The 25403-nt window shown below is 45.0% G+C and overlaps 1 protein-coding gene, 1 long non-coding RNA gene and 1 pseudogene across 3 annotated transcripts in view; 2 read left to right on the top strand and 1 right to left on the bottom strand.

The window, feature by feature from the left end:
* Nucleotides 1-2769, top strand: part of LOC146767226 (uncharacterized) — a 10509-nt gene extending 7740 nt beyond the window's left edge. The window contains exon 6 of the mRNA XM_085579565.1: nucleotides 42-2769. The gene's annotated coding sequence lies outside the window, so the exon portion shown is untranslated. The remainder of the gene's footprint in view (nucleotides 1-41) is intronic.
* LOC146767225 (uncharacterized) lies at nucleotides 224-7535 on the bottom strand (annotated as a pseudogene). The gene is made up of 3 exons (XR_014955276.1): nucleotides 5916-7535; nucleotides 5711-5821; nucleotides 224-4798 (listed from the first exon to the last, which is right to left on the bottom strand). The product of XR_014955276.1 is annotated as an uncharacterized LOC146767225 (transcript).
* Nucleotides 4673-25403, top strand: LOC146767224 (uncharacterized). Its single transcript, XR_014955277.1, has 5 exons — nucleotides 4673-6002; nucleotides 8923-17879; nucleotides 19068-19189; nucleotides 20513-20594; nucleotides 22911-25403. It is a non-coding gene; the product is annotated as an uncharacterized LOC146767224 (long non-coding RNA).

Below are 25403 nucleotides of genomic sequence, written 5' to 3'. Positions count from 1 at the left end.
AGCCGGAATTTCTGACCCCGGCCTTTATTTGGCTTTTCCAGCCCAGCGCCTTCGCTCGGCTCCGCTGCACCGAGGGGACTTTTGCTCAACGCCTCCTGTCAGAAGGTGCAAACTCTCCGTTCAGCCCACACAGCCCCAGCCCTGCCCTGCCAGCCCTTCCCCATCGTGCCCACGCGGTTTCTCTCTCGCTCAGCCGGGGCAGGCTCTCACTGACAGCCACAGAAACAGAAGGGATTGTCTTTTATTTCATTCTTTTCCTGCTTAATGCCCGCGTCTTGTACTTGCACATCAATCCCAGCTTCTCCCGAGGCTGCAGATCAAATCTTTCAGTGTCCGTGGGAGTTTCTGGTTTTCCCGTTCCCACGTCTCCCCTCTCCCTCTATATTAAAAAAAAAAATCATTAATGGATTTGTTAAGCATTTGTTGCATATATTAACATAAATAAGATGTTATCATTATTATTATAATAATTAAAATGTATAATTTTGTTAAAAGTGTTTTTAATTATGGTGTTAAATTTTATTTATTAAATCGTTATGTTTTAGTAGTTATTCTTATTTTTGATATTTCTTAAAGTTGTACAATTTTATAAGTAGATTTTGTGTGGTTAGATAAATTTATGCATTTTATTAAAATGCTTATATTTATGTTTGTGTGTTAATAAAAGAAAATTTATTGCTTTTTTTTGTAAAACTGCGTGTTTAATATTTTTGATATTTGTTAAAAAGTTATTTAGTGTAAGGGATGTAGAATTAGATTGTTTATTTAGGTAATATTTAAATTGATTTAATTGTTTTAGTGTTGTGGAAGTAATAGGTGGTATAAAAAGTGATGCTACCATTTTTATTTTAAGTTTCAAGGCTTAAAATTACTTCTATATTTTGATTACTATTGATGGATAAACGACTTTGTTTTAAATTGGTAATTATTTTTATATTGAATTAATAATGTAAGAGTTTTTTAAATTATATGGATTATTTGTAATGTTTTTTATTGGTATATTAAGTAAGTAAGTAAAAAATGGATTTTTTTTTTGAGTAGTGATAGATAAATACAAAGTATTTAAACTTGAAACTTTAGTTAAAGTTACTTAAATGTTTGGTTTAGGTTGGTTAATTGGTAAAGTGATATAATTAAAAGTAAATAAAGTAAATAGAGTAGAAGTATAATACTTGATAGAATTTTATAATTTCTAAGTTATTAAATAAGATATTTATAATATTGATTTTTATATTTATAAAGAAACATAAAGCTTATAGTTTTCTGTGGGTGTCGTACAAGATGTTATGTGTAAGTTGCAATTCTTGTGTATTTTACATTTGTGTACTTTACATCTGTATTTATATAGAGTAATTTATGTTTGTATTTACATTGGTTTTTTTTATTTGTGGAGTGGTGGGTGTGTTTTTTGTGTGATCTGGTTTTATGTTTCCTATTGAAATTTACTTGGGTTTTTGTACTTGTTGAGATATTAGTAAACTATGTTTTCATATGAGAAATAAAGTATTGTTACATTTTATTTTATAAAATTGGCAAGAGATTTGCGAGATACATTATTTTACTCTTATATTTCTTCATACCTATAACTAAAAAATTATAATAACTTATGTAGTGAAGAAGAAATTGATAATAATTAGGATTTACTTAGATAATATCTATAATTAGTAACATAGGTGAAATTATATAATTAGTAAGTATTAAAAGATTGTACATTATTTTAGAGTTTATAATAGTTGATAAATGTTAAATTAGTGGAGAGTTGGATAATTATGTGTGGATAATGAGTTTTTAAGTTTATTTTAAAAATAAATTTGTTATACTGATAAAGTTGTTAAGTTAAAATTACTTGAATTTTATTTTTGATGTAGAAGACACTTGGGTTTGTTGCTAATTAATTTATTTAGGTAGAGTTAGGGTTTGGTTATAGTTTAAATTTTAATCAGTGGATGTTACTTAACTACTGTTTTTAAAAACATTATATAACAATATATTAAGAGCAAAAATGTTAGGATTAAAGATGAATTACATTATTAAATAATTGGATTTTTTAAAAATTTTTTTAGAATAGAGATGCTTTGAATATAATAAACTTTTTTTTAAGATTTGAAAGTGGTTATGGACAGGATTGTGAATTTGGATTTGAATATTGAGAGTGTGAAGGTGGAAGAAATGTATGAGAGACTGATTACTTAGTGTGAAACAGAAAAATAAATTAATGTTGTAGTTGGATTTTTTATTCAAGTGATTTTGCAATAATAACTGAGGAAAGTGATAAGATGAACAGTTTGGAGGAGGCATTTTTCTTTTTTTTTTTGAATTTTGAAAATATTTGAAAGTGTGAGATAACATTAGGTTAAATTATAGAGTTAGTGTAGAGATTAGTTAACTTGGTTTAAGAGATGTATAAATAGAGAAAAAAAGTAGGATTTAGAAATTGTATGTGTTTCTTAGATAATTATATAAAGAGATAATAAAGTCTATGAAAGTTGGTTGTAAACATTATGATAATATTTTATAAATAATGTTTATTATAAAAATTAATATACTTGTATTATATAATTGTATAGTAGGAGTTTGAAGAAGTTAGGATAACTTAAAAATATTTACATATTAAGGAAATAAAGTAAAAATTGTAAAATAGTGTGATATTAATAGCAATTACTAATTTTTGGTGTTATTTATAAAAGATAAAAATAGTAGATTGTGATGAAGAACAGAATTTTCGATGAAATTGATGATACAATAAACTGTGTTTCTTTTACTTCTGAATAGGTGTTTGTTAGTGTTTTATTTTAGTTGTTTTAATTGGAGTTGTTTTATTTTTTTAAGAAAATTAACCATATACTTTATAGTTTAGATAAATGATTTTTAATAAAATTTAGGATAAGTTATATTAAATAACATTTAAATTTAGACTGAATGAATTTTCATAGTAAGGAATAATAAACTTAATTTTAATAGAACATTAAAGTGATAAAAAGAAACTTAATGTATTTATTTAAATGTATTGACATTTAATTTTGTTTGATTTTATAAAGACTTAACATATTCTTATTATTTCTGTTATTTTTATTATGTATAAATATTGAAGGTTTTTTAAGTCTTTTGGTTTTGGAGAAATTTTAGATTTATGATTATTACGTCTTTACAGGGTTGTTTTATTTATTGGGAGATATGTTTCTTAATAAAAGATTTTTATTTATATTACATTACAAATGGTACTAATTTGTATAGTTTTTTAATATAGGATATTGATTAGATTGTTTTATATTTTTTGTGGGCTTTGACAAATATTTATATGTTTAGGCTTTTCTATATTTGAAGTATGTTTTGATGGCTTTTATTGGTTTTTTTTAAGAGTTTTTGATTTAGAATTTGAAGAGTATTTTGTGTTGGAGGAAATAAAATTGGGGGTTTATGGATAGGGTTGAGTTGTATTTTTAATGTTAGCAAGGACTACTTTTGGTACGTTATTTTGATGTTTTGTTTGGTTATGGGGAGGGTCTCCTGTTAGATGTGTTAAGTGTGAGACAGGCGTCAGGGCTCTTTGTCTAATGGTTTACGAGTCTGTTAGGCAGGATGTGTTATTTTAAGTTTTATAAAATACACTCAGAATTAGTTAAAATCATGAAAGAAACACTATGGTAATTAAAGGGTGTTATGTTTAAAGAGCTATAAATCTTTTTAAATACCTACTTGACGTAAGGCGAGCTTAATCTCCCTTTTCTGCCCCAGAAAGCATCGGGCACGTCCGCATCAATGGCACCACCTCTGCCCACTGCTCCTGCTCCACCCGACCAAAAGCAAGAGCAAAAGTTGGTCGGGCTTTAAGAACTTGCAATAACTTTGAAGCAAAAGAAATCACGTTTGTCTCCCGCGCTTCTTCCTTTCGGGTGCCGCACTCACCTCTGCGGACACGCTCTCGCTGCAGGAACCCGTCAGGCCTCGGTGGCTGTGAGTTCACGCTCCTCTCCCCGGGGAATTGAAAGAATTGCTGAGGAATCGCAGAAATGTTTTCTGGAGCCTTTCCCCTTCGGTGCCCCTGTGCTGTGTGTGGGACGAGGGCAGAGGAGCCTCGGGCTGGAAAGGGGCAGGAGAAAGGCAAAGGGACCCGCCGGTGTCCCCAGGGCACCGTGGGGAACACAACGGACACCGCGCGGGCACGGGGAGGTGAGGAGTGACAGTCTGGGCCAAAATCCCAGCTCACCCCAGGGAAATAAGCGAGGGACATTTTGGAGGGGAAAGCTGAGGTCACGAGTTCACCCAGCCCGGCCACGTTGTGTTTGCGCAAAGCGGCACCAGAGGTGAAGGTCAATCCTGAGCCAACCCTGCTCAACCTCTAAGTCCCAGAATAAATTCTACAAGCTGCCTGTTGAGGGATTAAAAACACATAAAAACAGAACCAAGAGCAATCCAAGAGCAAATCAGAAGGTTCCTTGGAATCCCATTGCAGTGTTGTCACAGTCTTTTTAACAGAGCTGTAAGTTTTTCATTACAGCGCTGCATTTCTCTGCTGGGATCATTCACTCCGTGGGCTGTGGGGATTTTTTGGGTTTGAACTCCCTCTCGGTAGCCCTGACACTGCTCAGGAGCTGGAGGAAGAGCAGAGCCAGCGCTCCTGGCAGGGGCAGGGAGTTTCCCCCCACAGCAGATCCAGCAGCTGCCCTCCAGCCCGGCCAGGAGGGATCTGCTTTGGCTCCTGGCTCCTGCAGGGACAGAACATGTTCAGCTGCTCCAGGTGACATTCCAGCAGCCTCATCTCCCATCCAGCCCAGCCAGGAGGGATCTGCTTTGGCTCCTGGCTGCTCCAATGACACTCCAGCAGCCTCATCTCCCATCCAGCCCGGCCAGGAGGGATCTGCTTTGGCTCCTGGCTGCTCCAGTTGACATTCCAGCAGCATCATCTCCCATCCAGCCCAGCCAGGAGGGATCTGCTTTGGGCTCCTGCAGGGACAGAACATGTTCAGCTGCTCCAGGTGACATTCCAGCAGCCTCATCTCCCATCCCTGTTCCCGCCCCTCCTGCTCTCAGCTCCCACCCCACCAGCTGTGCCGAGGGGAATTTGTCCCACCATCAGCAGGGGAAGGACACGAGCTCCCACCCTGGCACTTGGATTGTCCCTCTGGGGGATGCTGGCTGCTGGGATTTAGATCATCCTGTACATATGGCTGCTGAAATTTCCCAGCCCAGGGGCTTTAGCACAAACATTATTCTCTGTGTGGTGCCCAGATTTGGGGTTCAGTATCAGCTTTGCTAGTTCAGATGAATTATACCCACAGCCCCAAATTCCCTGCTGAATTCCTGCTGGAATAACCTGACAGTGCCTCATGGAGAGTGGAAATTTCCATGCAGAGGTGCCACTTTAACACCAGCTGTGTCAGGAACTAGCAGAGGTTCCAGGGAAGCTCAGTGGAACAAGGACAGGTCTCTGTTCTATAGGACTTGCTATGCAAAACCCTCATCCCCCAGCCCCAGGGATGTCTCTGGGGTCACTTGACAGAGTTCCCTGGAATTCAGCTGATTTCACCCCCCAGAGCTCAGGCTCAAGTTGATGTTTTAAAGCAGGACAAGGCGGTGGCTGGATGCGCTCCCGGCTTGTGCTGAGGCAGAACATCTCTCTCCAGAAGCTCAGCTCCTTTCAGAGCCGCAGCAGGAGCCTCAGGAAAAAGATGTACATCCCTGCCTGCAGCACACCTCCAGTGGGACCCACCTGTGAGTTTTCCATGACTTCTGCACTTCCAGCTGGAAATTTCTAAACATCAGCCCACTCGAACCTCTGATTTCAAGGCATCTCCGAGGCCTATTGCTTGGCATTTAATATCTGTGAGGGAAGATTGCATTGGCTCAAATGCTGCTGGTGGATGATGGCCTTAGGCTGGAAAAGAGGGAGGAGATTTGGGGTGGCTGGAACATACCTGGCAGCTGTGTGGGAGCTCGGGGAGGTCGGCAACAGGGATTGCTGTCAGAGCCCCTCTGCAAACGGCCCGTGCCTCCATTCCCAGGTAATGCCAGCCGTTCCCTGGGGTCCCTGTCGGCTGTCGCTGTCGGCTGTCCGGGCTGAAGCATCCCTGCGTGCCTGTGGGGAGCAGCCCCTGGCCGAGGAGCCGCGGGCAGCCTTTCAGCCGTGTCCGTGCCAGCGCTGTCCCGTGCGCCGGTGCCCGTGCCGGGACGTGCGTTCGGCACGCTGCGAGCCACGGGCAGGGCACGGCAGCTCCCGCCCTGCAGAGCCAAGGACAGGAGGTGCTCTCTGCCCTTCGGGGGCTCCGGCGCCTCCAGCCCCGCACCGGGCACAGCCGGAGCGGGAGCAGCGGCCCCGGCGGAGCGGCCGCTCCCGGCCGCGGCGCCGCAGCCCCGCTCGTCCGGCGGGGCTCCCCCGGGGATGCGGACACGGGTCGGGGGAGGCGGGCGCTGCTGCTCGCAGGGGAGCGCGGTGGCCACGGGGCTACCGGGGCGGGGGGGCTCGGCATCCCGCGGGGGCTGCGGGGCGGCTCCGTGTCCGCCCGCGGGGCCGGAGGCGGCGCTGCGGGAGCGGCGGTGCCGATGGGGTCCCGGCCCCGACGCAGCCCCGGCTCCCCGCGGCCACAGCGAGAACGGGACCCGAGCCCCGGCGGGACCCGAGCCCCGGGCCGGCCGCAGCTGGAGCGGCGGCGCCCGTCCCGGAGCGGCTCCTCCCGGCCGCGGCGCTGCCGGTCCGGATCCCAGCCCCGACCCCGCCTCGATCCGCCGGCCCCGGCACCCCCTCCCTGCCCGCCGAGGAAGGAGCGGCTCTGCCCGGCTCCCCCAGCAGACACCGGCGGGCCCAGGACCCAAATCCCGATCCCGATCTCAGCTGAGCGCCTCGGACGCCGCGCAGGCCGGGAGCTGCCCCGATCCGATCCCCGCACGGAGCTCCGAGCGCCGGTCCCGCCGCAGTCCGTCCGAGCATCCACACAGAACACGGGGCGGGCGCGGAGCCGCCGCCATTTACGGGCGGGGGAACAGAGCCAGCACAGGTGCGCGCACAGGTGCGCGGGGCCGGGCCGGGGGCATTTAAACAGAGGGAAGGGGCCGGCAGAGCCATTTGTTGATCGACGCTCGGGGCTGAGGCCGGCTGGGCCTTGTGTCTTTTTTTTCTGTATTCATTTTCTTCTACGTTTCTTTTATTTTCTATTTTTTTCTATACCTTTCGTATCTACTCTCCCCTTCCTCCCCAGCCCCTATACACTCCCCCCAAGGCATCTCCCCTCCCTCCTGGGCGGTTCCCCCCTACACTCCCTTCCCTCTCTGTTCCCCTACTACCCCAACCCTTCCCTATCCCTCCATCCTGTCCCTCTTCCTTCCCTCCCCAGCCAGACTCCCCCGTGCCCCCTCTCCCTGCTCCCCTTCTCCCCCCGGCTCCTCCGGCCGCCTTTCCATGATACCTTCCCCTCTCCCCACATTCCGCCTCCTTCCCCAAACCTGCCTTCCATCCTTCCTTTCCTTCCTTCACCCTGCCTTCCCCCCAGCGCCCTCCCCACCTGCCCTGCACACCCCAACCTCTCCCCACCGGCCCCCTGTCCTCGTCCCCTTCCCCTCGACTGCCGCTCTGCTCCCCTGTTCTCGTTCCCCGTTCCCCTTTTCCTTCTTTCCTCGCAGCCGCGGGGCTCGGGGCGCCGCAGAATAAAGCCCAGAGGGCCGGAGCCGGCGCCCCCCGCCCTCGCTGGGGTCCCCACACGGGGCCGGAGCCGCTCTGCGGGTCCCCCCATTGCAGTCCAATACACGGCCCGACACTGCCGGGGTGCGGCTTTCCCGACATCACACTGGGGGTCGGGCTGGGGGACAGGGGGGGGGCCCTCATTGGGACGGGGTCCCGGGGTGGGGTGGGGGTTAGGAAGGGCCAGCACCTTCCACGAGCTTGTGAAATCTCTGCGCCTACCACCAACGGTGGAAGAGGATGTGGACAGGACAGGTGACTTGTCTTGTTCCTATCACTCATGTTATGAGGCAGTGGTGGGAGCAACTAGGGAATTCCATGGCTTTTTAAATCCATTCAATCAGCTCTCCCGTATCCACCCAGGCTCGTGGCTTCCCAAAGCAGAAGCTGTGTCTTTGGTGGGACTGGAGTGGGCAGCATAGAGCGTGGTAACACTGAGGTTTTCTGACACTACAACACTCCCACTCCCTCTAAGAAAACTTCCCTTTCAAGGACTGAAATGGAACAAAAGGTGTAAAAGAAATATAGATCCAAGAAGGGGAATAGTCTGCAAAAGAGCCCAGGTCCATGTGGGCCTGGATGCTGATCCCTATTGCTGGTCAGTGAGAGCATCTGACAGGTCAGATTTCCAGCTGCTTTATTTAACAGGAAACTGGTTTGTTCCTTCTTGTGAGTAGGATCGTTGGCTTTGCATGGGCAAAGCCACTCCAGATTTTTCAGCTAGGAAAAGTTAGGGAAGTCTTAAAACATAGTCCTGGAGGTACCAAGGAGCTTGGCTTGGTAATCCTGTGGGAAAATAGAAGCATATCTGTTGCAGCATTTTTGAGAGAAGGGGGACATGAATTATGAGATTTGAGCTACTCCAGTCTGGGCCTCAGATTTGGGCCTTGTGAGGCCTTCGAGCCTATGACGCAGTTAGAAATTAAGAGTTTGTGGCACAGCTAGAAATAGTATTAAGGTTTGATAGGGATCACTGGGCTGTCTGGGTGTGAATTAGTATAGGTTTATAGTGTAAGATTTAGGCCACCTTAAGGAAAAGGTAAACAATGCTAGCTTGCCAATCAGAGTGTCTTTGTTTTTGTAAACTATATAGAAGCTTATATAAACTACCATCTTATCTCGAATGAATGGAGAACGTTTTATTAACCACATTGGTTCAGATCTGCCTTTGTCCTATCCAGCTTCCCGTTTTCCTGAGGCTCCCTGGTTTTCATATCTGTTCTGATTTTTCTCTCCTCTTTCTTCCACAGCTGTGTCTGTATTCCCGACTTCCATTTACCTTGGAGACATGTGGTTTGGAACACAGGAGCTGGATGTTACTTACCCATGTCAGATTGATCTGCACTAGTGCAGATTATGAGTTACAGGGTGACTCAGACACTCGGAAACAAGGGGAAGAAACTGTTATGTCTCTTTGCAAAAAAATTTGGCTCCATCAGGGCATTAATTCAGGGGACAAACACTTCACCTTTAACGTTCTTCTCTGCTCCGTCCGCATCGCCATGAGAGCCTCATGAGCTGTTCTCATATAGACCTACCTTGTTTGGTTAAAAAAATCTGTATTTTATTACTGGGTGCAAACTCAGGGGGAAGATTTGATTCAACATCTCTCAGTGGGACATAAAAGCTCCAATTTCCCTTTTCTTGAACAGTTTGAGAGACAATATTACTTATATAATTTTTATGACAGGCATTTTTATCTTTTTGAAGAACCAAAAAGACTGTTTGTGCATGTGTCTCAGCAGCAGGCCCAGCACAGGCAGGCAGGTTTGGAATTTTCTTTGCTATGCTGCAGATGGATTCAAGACATCGTTCCTCTTTGTTTGACAGAAGGAAGACAAAAAAAAAATCTTACCAAAAGAGGATGTTTTCTTTCCTGACTATCAAGCAGCCAAATACCACCAGCTAGCTATCCATATTTTAAAATCAGCTGGAGAACTTGCATCCCAGGGACCTGGGGAGTGTCTGAAGAGAGCTCTGGCCAGCTCTGTTAGCTGTTAAGCACCCTGGAACAGCAGAGAGGAGGCTGGAAGAGTTCCAGTGCCCCAGTACCCAGAGACCCACCTGGTCAGGGCAGGTCACTTAGGCAGTGCTGTGACTGACCTGGGCCCAGGCAAAATCACAGAACTGGAGCTGAGATAAGACACAACTGAAAAAGTCTTTCAAAGGACAGGGAAGCTAATTCCAGACTCTGTGGGTTTGGACGAAGACAAGTGCAGTGACAGTGTCTGATATCATTTTCTGAGGGAGGTGTGATTGGAAGGATGAAGGCAGCTGCACATCTGTAATTTACTATGAGGGTGCTCATGCACCACATCCAAATACTGAATGGAGTTCCTCATGGTAAGAGATCTGTCTGGAGCCAGCAGGGAGCTCTGGGGCCCTGGACTGAGCCTCTCCAAGAGCAAGAAACAGGGATGAGGGATGAGACACGCAGATCTTCCAACTCTCTGGGCATCCAGCTTGGGTTTCTCTCCAACATTACACTGTCTGGTAGGAAGGTGATAGCCAGAAGAATTGTGTTGTGCGTGGCTATCAGAAATGCACAACCTCCAGTGAAGTGCATGGGACACCTGGAAAGAGCTGGTCCTGTCCTCTTTCCACTGTGTGAAGGTCCAGCCTTGGCCGGGAACCATCTCTGGCCACAAACCCTTATTTTTCTGTGTCATTTTGGATGTTAATACACATCATTGAAGCAAATGTTAGTGCTCTGCATCCCAGCAGTGTGATCATCAGCTGCCTTGGCTGGCAGATGGGTTTGAAATCAGTGTTCCCATGCTCCAGACCTTTTGTCTGATTTCTGTGGAATCGTGCAGTGCTGACAAGAGGGACAGGGACATGGACACCTCAGTGCAGGGCTTGTACAGGCATCAGCCTTCCCCTCTCTCCCTAAGTCGCCATCAAAGCTGGCACCAAATCACTCGGGATTGCAGAGAAGTGAGTGCTGCAATCGGATCATGGATTCCAGTCCAGGCCTCTCTGTGTCTCAGGATCCACTGTGGCCTGAGCAGAGAGAGCTGTTGCCCTGGCCTTTGGAAGGCACCGTGGCAGTGCCTGGTTTGTGTGCAGATGTGCAGGTAAGAACAAGGGACTCTGCTCTGGAGGGCAGAGGGACCTTGCCAGGAGAGTTAACCCTTGGAGTTACGCAGTGGGGGAAGAGGTGGGCGTCGTGCACAGCCAAAATTGCATTAATGCTGCATCAAAAGAGGTGGCAGAATGAGGGGGATTCTGCCTCTCTCCCCCACTCAGGTGAGACCCCACCTGCAGAGCTTCCCCAGCTCTGGGCTCCAGCACAAGCAGTGTGTGGAGCTGTTGGAACAAGCACAGAGGAGGCCATGGAGGTGCTCCGAAGGGTAGAGCCCCTCTGCTCTGGAGCCAGGCTGGGAGAGCTGGGGGTGCTCACCTGGAGAGGAGAAGCTCCAGGAAGAGCTCAGAGCCCCCTCCAGGGCCTGAAGGGGCTCCAGGAGAGATGGAGAGGGACTGGGGACAAGGCCTGGAGGGACAGGACACGGGGAATGGCTCCCACTGCCAGAGGGCAGGGATGGATGGGATACTGGGAAGGAATTCCTGGCTGGTAGAGTGGACAGGTCCTGGCACAGGGTGCCCAGAGAACCTGCCTCCTCTGGACGTGGGTGAGCTGGGAGAGCACAGGGGGTCCTGCATCTCCCTGGGTTTGACAGAGACGGATGAGCAGAGAAACGGTGAAGGTAAAAGTTCTCCAGCCCTGACCAGGGACGTGAGCGTGCATTTGTTGGGTGAGTGTATCAGGATTATTCTAAGAAAAGAGACATGAGGTTCCCACAGAAATACTGGATGATTGTCATGCCAGGGGCAGTGGGTGGGGGACACAGCAGAGAGGATGACAGGGCAGGGGGTGCAAGTTTACACCAGTGGCTCCTTTCAAGCACTTCACTGGGTTTCTGTGCTGGAATTGGGAGAAGTGGAATTGAAGTGAGGCTTAAAAAACAAACAGAACTCAAGCAAAAAGGACAAGTTTTGTGTGTGACTGGGTTTAATAGTTTCTTCAGTCCTAAAATTATTTTCTCACAGTATTTTTCAAGCCTAGAAAAATGATAACATAGGATAGTTTCAAAGCCTAAACAAATCTCATTGAATGCTGTTTTTCATTAATGATTTCTGGGCACTCCAGAAAACATTTCTAGACTTGCCTTGTTCACAATGGCTCCTTTGATGGCCAAAATTGAATACGTGAGGGATAAATATGTGTATTTTTAAGCCAAGTATTTTGTTCAGTAACATGATGAAAAAGTGCAAAAAGCTTTAAAAATGAATACTTTGTTTAAGTCTTGAAAGAACTCTGAAATTTTCAAGTACACAGACTTTTCCTGACAGTTTTTTAGGAACAGTAAATTTTTGGTAACATGCCTCTGTTACCCTGCAATTCCACATCCATTTCCGTGTCTGTTGTGTTGTTAGTCTGCCTCCTGCTTTTTGGTTTATTTGGGGGTAAACTGCCTTTTTTTATTGTTTTTGTTACCTTTTGTGAGTGTGCCAGAGGCCCTAGGGGCCAATAAATGAGAATATTAGTGTTCCCTTTGACTGCTGTTTCCCTCTGCTTGTATTTGACCTAATCCTGGATCTCTGCCCAGCCTGCTGAGCTGAATTTTCTGATCAGATAAGGAGGAGCAGTGGGTTAAGAGACACTGACCAAATACTGACAGAAGTGTCCCCTCTGTGCAGTTATAAACATTATGTGTCATTGCTGGGTCACTGGAGGCACTGAATATTTCTTTACTACAGGTTTTTTTTCACACTACTCACTTACCTACTTACTTCATCTCTGGTTATACTTATTTTGCTGGCATTGATCCGGAGCAGGACATACACAGCAAAATAAGGAAAAGAAACATCAAGAACACAGCAAGGCCGACCCAAAAGGCAATGACGATGAAGTCTGTGGGCACAGCAAGGTAATTCTGTCACATGCATTCTGCATGCAGAAATAAAACACAGCAAGGTGGTTTATCATCTCTAGTAAAGGTGTGCCGTTTAATCCATTCCATTTCTCCTTTCAGAGAGAGCACTCCAAATGCCAATTTGATAAAGGTCTTGGGAGCCTCCAGCAGGGATGAGGGAGGGGCTGGGAAAAGCCTCCAGAGAGTGTTCTGGTGACTGGACCTGTGCAGATGTTGGAACGTGGCTCCTTCTACACAACCACAGTGCAGGAAGCCTGAGTGGTTACTGCCTAATCCTGCAGGAGCTTTCAGGAGAGGCCCCCAGGAAGGGAATTCCAGCCTTGAGAGCAGTTTATACCAAGAGAAATAGCAAGGGGAGTTTGTTGCCAAGTGCCTGTGTCCCTCCCAGCACATCAGTGCAGTGGAAGAGAATGTGCCTCTTGCCCTCTTCAGCTTCAGTGCCCTGCAGCCACCATGGAAGAGGGCAAGATGCTGCCTGCTTTGCCAGGAGCACATGGTTTATTTCAGGAACAAGAGGGCTGGCAGTGCCAAAGTGTGTCCACAGCCAGTTTAGAGGGAGTGTGAGGTGGCTGGGGGAGCAAAGGGAGCTGCTCTTTCATGGAGGCTTCAGTGCTGTGCCAGTTTTATTGTCTGAGCCTTGGGCTCACTGAGGGAGGGGACGGATCTGCTCCCGCCCCCACAGCACCTTTGGCCACTGGTTCAAAAACGCTCCTTCCTGGTGCCACTGTGGTGCTGGGGGTGGCCTTGGGAAGTTTGGGTGCTCACAGCTGGTGGCTCAATTCAGATGAGGTGGAAAAAGAAGGGTCACTGACTCCGGAGACAAATACTGACCAAGACAAAATAAATCTTCCCTCTGAAAGTAGAGAAAATATTGTGTTCTTTAAACAGGTCCAGTATGTTTGATTGAGTGCTTCTTTGTGAAAAAGTTCAGTATGTGTTGACATCAAAGCCACAAAGAGATTAAGGGAATAAACCCAGCTCCTTTTAAACCCAAAACTAGAGCTGGCCCAGTTGTTCCCTGATCAGAAACAGGAGTTTAGGCTGGGCTACTGAAAAATATCAGTAGGGAGGGCAGCTTATTTTATTCTTCCTTTGCCCAGGGACATTTTGAAAAGCCCAAAGTTTTGAAGCATTCCATACCATTGGGACAGAAATTAAGAGTCTGGATTTGTAGAATTCCCTGTCAGAGCTATTTTGGCTTTATCTTTTAAAAACAGTTATAATAGATGTCATGGAATTCACTGAAGCCAAATAAATGGCTCCAGGACTCACGTGGAACTTGAACCAAAATTTCCTGGGTTTAAATTCTGCAATTAGTTGGTTTTTGCTTGTTTGCTTTTGTTTGTGGTTTTTTTTTTTTTTTTTTTTTTTTGGTGTGTGTTTTTATTTTTGGGGTTTTTTTTTTTCTTTAACTGGAATAATGTATTTTCATATTTTACCAATCTATAAAAAGCTTTCCTATTGCTAAATTTTACCATCACATTTTGTGCATATGTGTGTGCATGCTTATAAATAGCCTATTAGAACATGGGCCAATTAAGATTTTTCATTATTTTTGTACAAAATTGAGAGAGATGCACAACATTACAAACAGAAAGCAAGACCATGGCTTTTTCTCTGGGTTTAGATTTATTTTTATAAGACAAATTCAGTCTCAAAAAGTTTCAGGGACCAGCCACATAAGAGAGGAAAAGAAGTGCAGAGATTCAGGTCTGTGTTTCCCATTAAAAAAATAAAAAATCCCCTAGCAGGCAAAACAGAATTATGGAACTGCAATCCCATTGCAGGGCTATGGAGCTGTAAATTCCCTGGGGCTGCCCCAGCAATGGCCCTGAGCACATGGAGCCGATAATCCCAGCAGCAGCTTCTCAGGGAATAAGAATGTAAATGTTATGCAAAGACAGACAAAGTCTATTCATTGCTTTACTCCAAACAATGAAAAATCCCAACCAGCTGTTGGGAATTTTTTCCCTTGGTGTTTTCATCAGAACTTATAACCCACTGTACTCCCACTGGTATTTGGAGAAGGAAGAATAATAGCACCAAGAGGATGCACTCTCTATTCCTCCTAGGCTGCTGACATGGAAAAATGTCTATTTTCAACTTCTTAGAGTATAAGAATGCCTGAAAGGTGGCAGACTTCTCTACTTCTTTTGGGGGGCATAAGAACAAGTGGGACTAAAAAGTCACTATGAGATCAGTTTACCATGCTTTTTAATGGAAATACGGCTGATTAGGTCACTCTTTAGGCACATATGGGGTAATTTCCTCCACAAAACTGTCAGCAAATTTCAATTAAATTTAACAGAGGGTGAGCATCTTGCCTCAAGCACAGTTTCTACAAATTTCAATAAAGCAGGCAGCTGAAGAGAAATATCCTGTCAATTGCCGGGGAGGGAAGTGCCACAACACAAATGCCACCTCTGTTACGCACCAGGTGATCCAAATGGTAGAAAAATGTTACTAAGCAGAAAACAGGGGGAAAGTTTATTCCTGATTTTTGGGTTTTGCTACACCAGCCACATGCCAGAGACTTACATCTAGCTTAGCTAAGAAGTTTGGGGTTTCCCCAGTGGAATTTGGGGGTAATCATCTGCCCTAACTTTAAAATTAAGAGAATCAGAGGAGCTGCTCATAATTCGCCTGTTCCCAGCAGCACCAAATGTTGCTCTACAACATTAGAGTGCAAGATTTTCTGTAGGGAAGGATGTGGAATCACACCACTTTCTTTAAGGTGTGGTGCTCTAAATTCGGAGGCAATAAGCCCTCGGCTGATCTGAATGCACAGCAGAACTTTCCTAGAGGTGGTGCAGAGTAACTTTCTGCTCCTTTTTCCTACTGCTGTCCAAGCAAGCGAAAGACAAGCAGCTCTTAACACATAACTCAACCTTCACCATCAGAAAGGCAGTTTCTTGCATTGTTAGTGAGAGAGACTTGAAGATATTCTGAAAGGCCATCACATTTTCCTGGAATATGTGATAATTTCACTGTGATAACCTTGGGAGAAACAATTTTAGTCTCTGAATCCACATCTGAACAGTTGCAGCCTAAAGAGCAATGAGTAAACCCTGTAACTTTGTTAATTTACTGAATATACAACCACAGACAGAGGCTTGACAGAAATCAAGGGAAAGCACTGTCTGCAGCCCAAGTGACTCCAACACACCCTGCCTGCTCTCCCTTGGTATTTGTCAGCCCACCCATCACCCTCGGTTAATCCGCTGGGACGCAGCCTGTCATTTTATCTTAGCGAAACCTGACCAGTGCAGTTACATTAGAAAAAACAAAATCATTTGCCACTACAAGTAGCCATAACAAGACACTGCTGTTTCACTGTGCAAAGCCAGGTGTGAAATGGAACGAGCTATGGCAAGGTCAGATGGGTGAATGCTACTTTGGAAATAAACTGCAAAGCCCAGCAGAATCAGTTTCCACAGCAGCAATGCATTTGCACAATAATGGACACTATTACTTTATTAGTTCAGCAGCACTAAATCAAAGGAGGGAAGGTCAAAGAATATGCTTGCAGCTTCTTGTTCCTGGCTACTGGAAAACACACATTTCCTTTACTAAAAGTCTGAATGTTTACCAGTTGCAATGTCAGCCTTGTCCCAAGATGAAAACACAGTATTTTTATGAAAACCTCTGCTCTTTCAGTGAACTTTGGTCACAGCAGCACACAGGTAACTAGCATCCCACACTACAGATTCACAAGTCATCAAATTTCCCCTTAGCAAATTACTCAAAAAAAAAAAAATCTGTCCTTGTAAAGAAGAATTAGTGTTAGTAGACTTATAGCTTCAAGTACTGTAAGGTAAAGCCCAGGGTGTTTGTTAGTAACTATCCAGCCTGAAGGCAAACACCCATTCACACAAACCGGGCACTGGCATAGACTCTATCGAAAGGAAACAAAACCAGGTCACTGAGAAAAGGTACGCAACATTTTCCCTGTGCAAGATTAGCACCTACCACTCGACAATACTTACATTTATTAACCTTCAACTTGCTTCCATCTGCTGGAATTGGATCTATGTAATCCCAGTAATATTCATAAGACCAGAAATACTCAGAGGAGTTTGTTCTGTTAGCCATGTCAGTGGTGCCTTTTAAGCCAGCTCAGAACTCCGACCCACTACTTTGCTTCACATCACTGCAGCGCCCTCAGAAAGACAATTGCACAACTGGTGCCTGTGCCAGTCACTCTGGGGTCCTGCAGCTCAAGGGCTGCCTTGGGACTGAAAACATCTCATGGCAATGAGTGTTCATGTATGGCAGAGATGTAGGAGCAGCCCTGAAAATGCAATCCTCGCTTCTTGCCAGTCACTCATGTTATTTCTCAGGACGTTTTAAACTGAGATGAGTGCCCTGTAACATAGGGACAGGGTGGACAAGTGCCAGCTGGATCACAAACCCTTCTCTCCGAGCAGTGCACTGTTCCTGGGAGCTCCCGAGCACAGCCGGGCTGGAAAACATTCCTGAATGTATCTGGATGGAAAGGGCTGGGGTCTGGAGGGGCCACGCCAGGAGTCGCTGAGGACACTTGGCCTCTTCAGCCTGGAGGAGACTTGAGGTCAGAGCTCACCGGGAGCTGCAGCTCCGCTCTCTGCTGCCCGTGAGCAGGGACAGGACCCAGAAAACAGCTGGAGCTGGATCCGGAGGGGTTTAGGTTGGCGATCGGGAAAGGCTCTTCCCCAGAGGGGCTGGCACTGCTCAGGCTCCCCGGGGCACGGGCACGGCCCCGAGGCTGCCAGAGCTGCAGGAGCCTTTGGAGAGCGCTGCCAGGGATGCCCAGGCTGGGACTGTTGGTGTCTGGGCAGGGCAAGGGTGGCACTGGATGGTCCCTGCTGGTCCCTTCCAGCTCAGGAGGGTCTCTGACTTAGGAGTGACCTGATAAAACCTGATATTAAACCGATGTACCGGAATAACCACACGCTTTGCTTTGGTTCCGTGCCCTTAGGAGGCCCGAACGCCGCACGGGCGGCGGGGGCGGTTCCGGGCCGGTGTCCGCCGGCACCGCCGCTCCCTCGGGGCCGCTCGAAGGCGATGCTGGGGGCCGCTGCCGGTGCCTCGGCGGGCGGGCAGGACCGATGGCGCTGTGGCCGGAGCCGGAGCACTCGCTGCTGGAGCCGGGCGGCGGCCGGGCCGAGCGGCAGCCGCGGGAGCGGCGGGAGGACGCGGCCCCGTGCCCGCGGTGTCGGGGCGCGCCGGCTGCGGGCGGCGCCTCCAGCCGGGCTCCGAGAACGAGGGGAGCGGCCGCATCCCGCTGCGCGGTGAGTGCCAGCGCCGCCGCCCCGCCCGTCCCTCCCTCCCTCCCGCCCTCCCGCCCTCCCTCCCTCCCTCCCTCCCTCCCTCCCTCCCTCCCTCCCTCCCTCCCTCCCTCCCTCCCTCCCTCCCTCTCTCCCTCCCTCCCTCCCTCCCTCTCTCCCTCCCTCCCTCTCTCCCTCCCGCCGCGGTGCCGCCGCCGCGGGCCCGGGGCGGGAGCGCTCCGAGCCGCCCGGCGAGTGCGGCTGGGGAGGGCTGGTCCTGGCCGGGCACAGAGCCGGGCACAGAGCCGGGCACAGCGCCGGTCCTGGCCGGGCACAGAGCCGGGCACAGAGCCGGGCACAGCGCCGGTCCTGGCCGGGCACAGAGCCGGGCACAGCGCCGGGCACAGAGCCGGGCACAGAGCCGGGCACAGCGCCGGGCACAGAGCCGGGCACAGCGCCGGGCACAGCGCCGGGCACAGAGCCGGGCACAGCGCCGGGCACAGCGCCGGGCACAGAGCCGGGCACAGCGCCGGGCACAGAGCCGGGCACAGAGCCGGGCACAGAGCCGGGCACAGAGCCGGTCCTGGCCGGGCACAGAGCCGGTCCTGGCCGGGCACAGCGCCGGGCACAGCGCCGGGCACCGCCGGGGCTCCCCGGGGAAGGCGCTGAGGTCACGCCCGGCCGAGGGCCCGCAGTGCTCGTGTGCCCCCAGAGCCTCTGGAACTCTGATGTGGCTGCTCTGTACGAGCGCTTGTGGCCCAGGGCAGAGGGATTTCTCACAGGGACTCGGAGCCATTGGCAAGGAGAATGGCCTTAGGTTGGAGGAAGGCCGGGTTAGATGAAATATCAGAGGAAGTTTTTCCCTGGGAGGGTGGCAGGCCCTGGCACAGGTGCCCAGAGCAGCTGTGGGTGCCCCTGGATCCCTGGCAGTGTCCCAGGCCAGGCTGGACAGGGCTTGGAGCAGCTTGGGACAGTGGAAGGTGTCCCTGCCATGGCAGGGGTGGGATGGGACGAGCTTTAATGTCCCGACCACAATTTAGTGATTCTGATGGTTTCCTGAGGTCAGTCAGCCTGAGGGCCAGGCTGGGAGGGGCTCTGAGCAGCCTGGGATAGTGAAGGAGTCCTGGGGAAATGAAGGAGCTGCCCATGGCGGGGGTTGGGACTGCATGGGCTTCAAGGTGCCTTCCAGCTGAAACAGTTCTATGCTTACAGGACTGCAAGAGTTTCATCCTTCAAAGCTGAATAAGCTGGCATTGCAGTGGGATGATGAAGAGACAGAAAAAGAAATGTCAGTCTTTTCTCACTCCACAGATCTTAGGGCTGATGTCCTGCAGGTAACAATCCCATAGAAGTAAAAGAGTATTCTTTATTTCAGTTTTGTACATAGCTTGCAATACTTCTGATTCTCCAATAAGAGAAAACCTTCCAGTCACTAGATTACTGTGTATGCAGGGAAAAGCATGTGTCTTGAGGTTTGGAACTGAGGTTGTTTTTCTTTTTAATATCTAAGGAAAATGAAAAGTATTTCCTTCAGATAGCAGGCTCTTGGCTCCACATAAAACATAGAGACCTTAATTTGCTAATTAGATAATAGTGACAAAAGTAAATTAAAAAAATATAAAATATTGTGAAGTTGAAGAGATGAAATTCAGCACATTATTAATATGTCTTCTACAGTTCTGCGATTTGGAATGTTTTAGCAAAATGACAAATCTAGGAATTAATGTCCCTTTGTTTATGGCCTTTACAATATGTTGAGAGGTCTAGTTTAGCAAGGATAATCTAAAATATAGAGTAGCTTACTGGGTTTCCTGAGATTTGGGTTCACTATGTGGTTCAGCCACAGACTTTAATATAGTGTATTCTGTTTAAAGTGAGTGCATTTCTAGCTCAGAGTGTTGTAGGACTGAAGAGTACAGAGATATTCTGTTGATACACACTAAAAATATCCAGTTTAGCATCCAGCTCCGTGTTGTCTCTGCAAAGGCATATTTTGATTTAAATGGGATTAGTAGTGTGCATGAATTTAAGCGTGTCCATAAATGTCTGCAAGGCTTTGCTTATTCAGCACTCATCTCAATTTGTTGTTTCATGGAATTATTCCAAGTATCTCATCTAATCACATTCTCCTGGAGGCACAACATATGCCCACAATAGCATGAGCTATATATAGCTCCTTCCATATTTATGGAAGATAATGGAACATTTTTATTAATTTGTGAATTACCCTGCAGGAATTAAAATCCCTTAATGAGATCATGCTGTGAATTCCCATGGGCAGAAAGCTGAGGTAGAAGTGCAATTTTTTAGATAAAAGCATTATCTCAATAATATATTAATATGCTGATATTATATTTGTTATTATAGTATGTATTATATTATATTATATTATATTATATTATATTATATTATATTATATTATATTATATTAATTGCCATCAATTATATAAATATATTGATATATTTAATAAAATTATATAACTGATGGCAATATATAAACAATATAGCAATGTATTATAAGTAATATAAAATAGGTAGAAGTATATAAATAAAGACTGATTTATATAAATTTATATAAATTTTTATAAATTTATATAAATTTAAAATAATAAACTTGGCACTAGTGTTTGTATACTAATCAAAAATATGTTCCACAGACACAGAAAAACACTATCATTATGCTGAATGGAAATCAGACCTGTGCTCTTCAGTGAAGACATTTTACCATGTTTGTTTCAGGTACTTCTGAGTCCCTAACCTTTGGCGTTCAGCTTGAAATGCAGCTGGCAAAGAGCCCAGACAATTCTGTTCTCAGTAATGCTGCTATAAGTCGGTTGAGTTACTTTATATTATTGAAAGAGGAGCAGAATGTGACAAAATATTATTGCCTATTTCTGCTGAATTTGTTGTTTTCATCTGCAAAAGTAGTCATAGGAATCAATGAATGTATGGAGAATTACTCCAAATGTGAAAGCACAACAGCATGTGACTCTTTAGGACTTGAAATGACTCCGTGGTATTTCTTACCTACCCACCCTGAAACAAAATCTGAATTTGTTTTCAAATAATAGAGCTAAAATGTCAATTTTCCCCTAGAGCTGGCTGTAAAATAGCAATATTAATGTTGCTGTGTATCATTATCTGCTGAAGGTATTAAGCATGAGTCATTTGAAAAGGAGCTGGTTAGCATTCCAAATCTTTTAATAAATGTCTCTGTTTCTAGATATACAATTCCTTACTGACTTTGCCATTTAATGTATTTTCCCAGCAGCTGAAAAAATGGTGCTTTAACAATCATCACTGAATATTTTTTGTCTTATGATCATATGTCATTTTTCTATTAAACCAGACAGAGTCAGAGTAGTTCAGATGAAAGAATTAAAATACTAAGATATTCAAACAATAGAGAATATCAATAAATTAAATTTCAGATGAACTTAATGTTTCTGAAATATCAGGTGGAATACTACTGATGATGAAGAGAACTAATATAAATAATGTTGATTTTGAATTTGAACATTATATTATTTATGTAATATGTGTATTATCTACACTGATTAGATAACATTATTTTAATAGCCTTTAATGAGATTTCCATTTCTCAGCTGAAAATCAGATTTACCTCCAGATAGTCTCAGGTAAAATTAAAGTAGTTTTTTTAAGCATTCAGAAAAAATATCCCACTTCAAATACAATTTTCATTCACTTCTTTACCTCCTATGTGTTCATCTGAACATATTCCTGCTTGCCAATGAGCAGAGAAAAGTGTTAAAGTTGCAGATGAGTTACAGGCAACAAGGCTATAAAAAATTTCCAGGTATTACATTCCTTCAGCTAAAATAAAACTGTGTTTCTTCTCTGCATGCATTCCTAGAGGGGCTGGGAAAGTTTAATTTTTATTTGTTGTTTGAATTTGCTATATGCAGAAGTTTGTCAGCTGTACTGGAAGAGCACAACAGAGTGTGTAGAATTAACACTTCAACATTTTTCAGTTTGATATCTTGTTATAGTTCCCAAAATCCAATTAATATCAATGAAAATATAATTGGTTGCCAGGACAATAAATGTCAACACTGATTTATTTCTTGTGCTTTTCTTTGCCTTTTCATCCCTCTAGGGGTGCACATGCAAGTGGAAAAAATGTTAAAATTGTGTCACCAATTGTCTGCAATCCAAATAAATCCCAGTCAATAATGCTGCTCTCTAGGATTTCATGCCTACTCCACTAAAAATGTAGTTTTGAACATAAAAATTGGAATGATGTCAGTGGCAAAAAGAAAAAGGTGTCCCAAATGTTGGATCTAATTCCCAACGTGCAGTAAAATAATAACACCCTAAATTAGGTTTAAGGAGTTTTTTCTTTAACTGATTTTTGGTAACATCCTCACTGAGATCCAGAAACAACAGCTGCTCACTTGCTGCTCTTTTCCCCCTCCCTTCCATCCAAAGGTGGCCAAAGAGGAGAATTAAAAAGGGAAAAATAGCATGTTGAGATAAGAACAATTTACTGGAAGCAGAAATGAGGTAAGAAAAGGAACAATAACAGCAACAATATTAGCAACTAAAGTGTCCCCCCCCAAGAAAGTGAGTGAACAGTAGTTAAAATAGAAACAGGACATGTGGAATAGCAGCCAATAGTTAATAAAACTTTTATTAACTGTTTGAATAGGAAGATAACTGCATCAAACTGGTAGGGCAAACATATCAATATTGATATTGCAGTATCAATATATGCTGACACTTTTCCAGCTATGTTTACCTAATCTGCAAGCAACAAGCGTAAAAATCTGATTCAAAAGATTAATTTATTATGACTTCTTAGTCCTTGACTCAGAGGAGAAATAGTAGAATATGATAATATTATGGTTTAGGTTTATTAGATGGCATTCAACAGTAATAGTTTCCTCTGCTATGATTTCTACCTCGACATTTACATTAGATTAAATTTGCTCTTGTTACCAAAGCAATTGTGTAAGGCGAGTGTAGTTATTTGTAAGTAGTTGTTTGTAGTTATTGTGTAAGGTAGTTATTCTACTGTATTTACTGTATTGACAGATTTCTGTGATCTTGACCTCAATTCTCCCAGCTGGGAACAAGTTCTGGGTATTATCCAGTCAAGCAAGTTAATTTCCTGTGACTGATATATGAAACTGTAAGGAGCAGGCACAGAAAGTGTTTGGTGTATTGCCTGTTAGATTGCCATCTTTTTCTCACTCATTTTGCTGCTCGTTTTCTTCTTGCTGTCTTCATCTACTCTAGGATCAGCACCATTCCTGCTTTTATACAACACACGATGCTGCAGGGTTTTAATTTCAAAGTGGTTTAAGTGATGCCTGAAGCGCTGTTACAATATTAATTTAGCTTTGTTTTGGGGGAATAAACATAAGAGGAAAAGCATATTGATTACTTGTTCTATTATACAACATATACAATTAATACAATTAATACAATTGATAATTGTATTAAGAATAAATTCATCAAAAAAATACCTGTATATTTCTAAGAAAAATAGTAATGGAACAACAGTGAAATCCATCCTCTATCCAAACAACTGTCCACTCTGAGTTTTTCCCTTCACTCAGATGTATTAATGGACTCTACTCTTACAGGCTCTGACTACACCAAATCTTTGCTTAATCTTGCCACTTAGCTTGGCTCCAACCCTGATTGCCCTAACATTAAGTAGAAAAGTAATCTTACACTGAAGTAAAAGTAGAAAAGTAATCTTACAAGAACATACACTATGCATTTCCCTCCCCTGGCCCCCTCCCCCCTTGCTTCTTGGCCACCCTACAATCCCGAGAATCCAGACCCTAAAATCCCAGGAATCTAGGGATCCTCATTAAGCCTTGATTTAGGAGTTTTGCTGTTTCCTGGTCCTTTCCTGAAACTCCTGCACGTCTGAGTCAGGGTCAGCCCTGTCCATTCTGAGCAAGGAGCAGCACAAGGAGTGTTTGGTGATCCCCAGTGCCCCTGGGACATCACATTAGTGCCTGAATTAATGGAATAAATAAGCCAAGAATCCATTTCCTTCATGCAGGAAAGATGGTTCTTTATTCACATAATGATTTTTATATGGTTTTCATAGACCTCATGTGTGGCTCCCATTGGTTAGTGGTTTTTTTTGCCACCTAATTAATTGGTTATTAAATAGCATTTTACTTCTCTATCAGATCTCTCCATTCTTGGACTGTTTACATATTTTTTTCTACTGGTTCTTATGGGACAAACTGCTTGTTATTGCAGGTGCATTTGTTTTTCACCCTCAAAATAGGTTGTTTCAATTAGCAAAGTTTTCATCCTCAAAATAACTTCACATGGGAATGTGCAAACTGCTGGATAGCTGCATGTGGAAGAGGTGACAGGGCAGCTCTGGTGATTTAGCAAAGCCAGGCCTGACTTCATAAGGCCTTTTAAAAATATTTCTCCTGTCTACAGGTACACCTGAATGAACCTGGGGACAGACAGGTGCATCTTGCAGCTCTATAAGCAGAGGTCTGGACGTCCTTTGACATCCCTGGGGCTCCTGTGCCCCTCTGCTGCCCAGAGCTCACTGGTAAGTGTTAAATTAGTCAATGATTAAGTTGTGCTAAATCCTTCAAACATAATCTCTTGATCAAGTTTGGCAAGAGAGCCCAGTCTGAACAGTCTCTCTTACCCTTTTCCCTTTTATTTTTTTGGTCTCCATGTGAGTTATTTTACACTGATTGTGTAATCAATTTTCTTTTGTGGGCTTTATCTACACAGTAAAGAGCAGAGGAAACGTTGCCATTGAACTCTGGAAGTTTGAGCTTTCACAAATTTCTATCCAGTCTCCATTTGCCAATACCTTTGATGGTGGTTCCATTTGGCAAATGGAGGTTGGATAGAAATTTAAAGTTCTTTAAACTGCCACAGACTGAACCGTTTTTCTCCTCCAAGAGAGACTGTATTTTAGGAGGATGCTGGTGAGCCAAAGAGACCTGCTTCAGCTGGGAAAAGACAGGAGTGGAGCGAACAGAGAAAAAGTTAGAGAGGTTGGTGGTGGTGCCCCCCGTCTTCAGAGAAGAAGAGAAAGATCTCTGTTCTGGGACCCTCGGCCTCAGGGGAATATGGGGGGTACTGCGGTCCCAAAAATGAAAAAACTGAACTGTTGTTTTTTCCCTCTTGGCAGGGCATCCTTGGAAGAGAAATCCTAAGAGCAGTCTGTCCGTCCATGCATTGGTGGTGAGAGCACTGTCCATGGAAAGGAGAGTGTTACACTGGCAGATTTTCTCCGGGCAGTGCCATGTGTGACATGGAAACACAGGATGTGGCAGCTGTGTTTCCTGGGGGTCTGTGGCATGGGAGGGACTCCTCTCTCCCTCGATGGACTGAGTATTGATTGTCTGGAGGGTGGGAACTTGATTGGGGTCCAGGTTGTGTCTCACTGTGGTTTGTTGGAGTTGGATGGTGGGAAGAGGAATGTTTTGAAAGGGTTTCATTTTGAATTTTTTGTGTAGTTTTTCTGCTTTCTTTTTTTTCTTTTATAGTAGTTGTAGTAGCTTAATAAAGTTTTTTTTCCCTTGT

Source organism: Lonchura striata, chromosome 5 (assembly GCF_050655825.1).
Source record: "Lonchura striata isolate lonStrDom1 chromosome 5, ASM5065582v1, whole genome shotgun sequence".
NCBI classification, from domain to species: Eukaryota; Metazoa; Chordata; class Aves; order Passeriformes; family Estrildidae; genus Lonchura; species Lonchura striata.
This window is presented reverse-complemented; position numbering and strand designations above follow the sequence as displayed.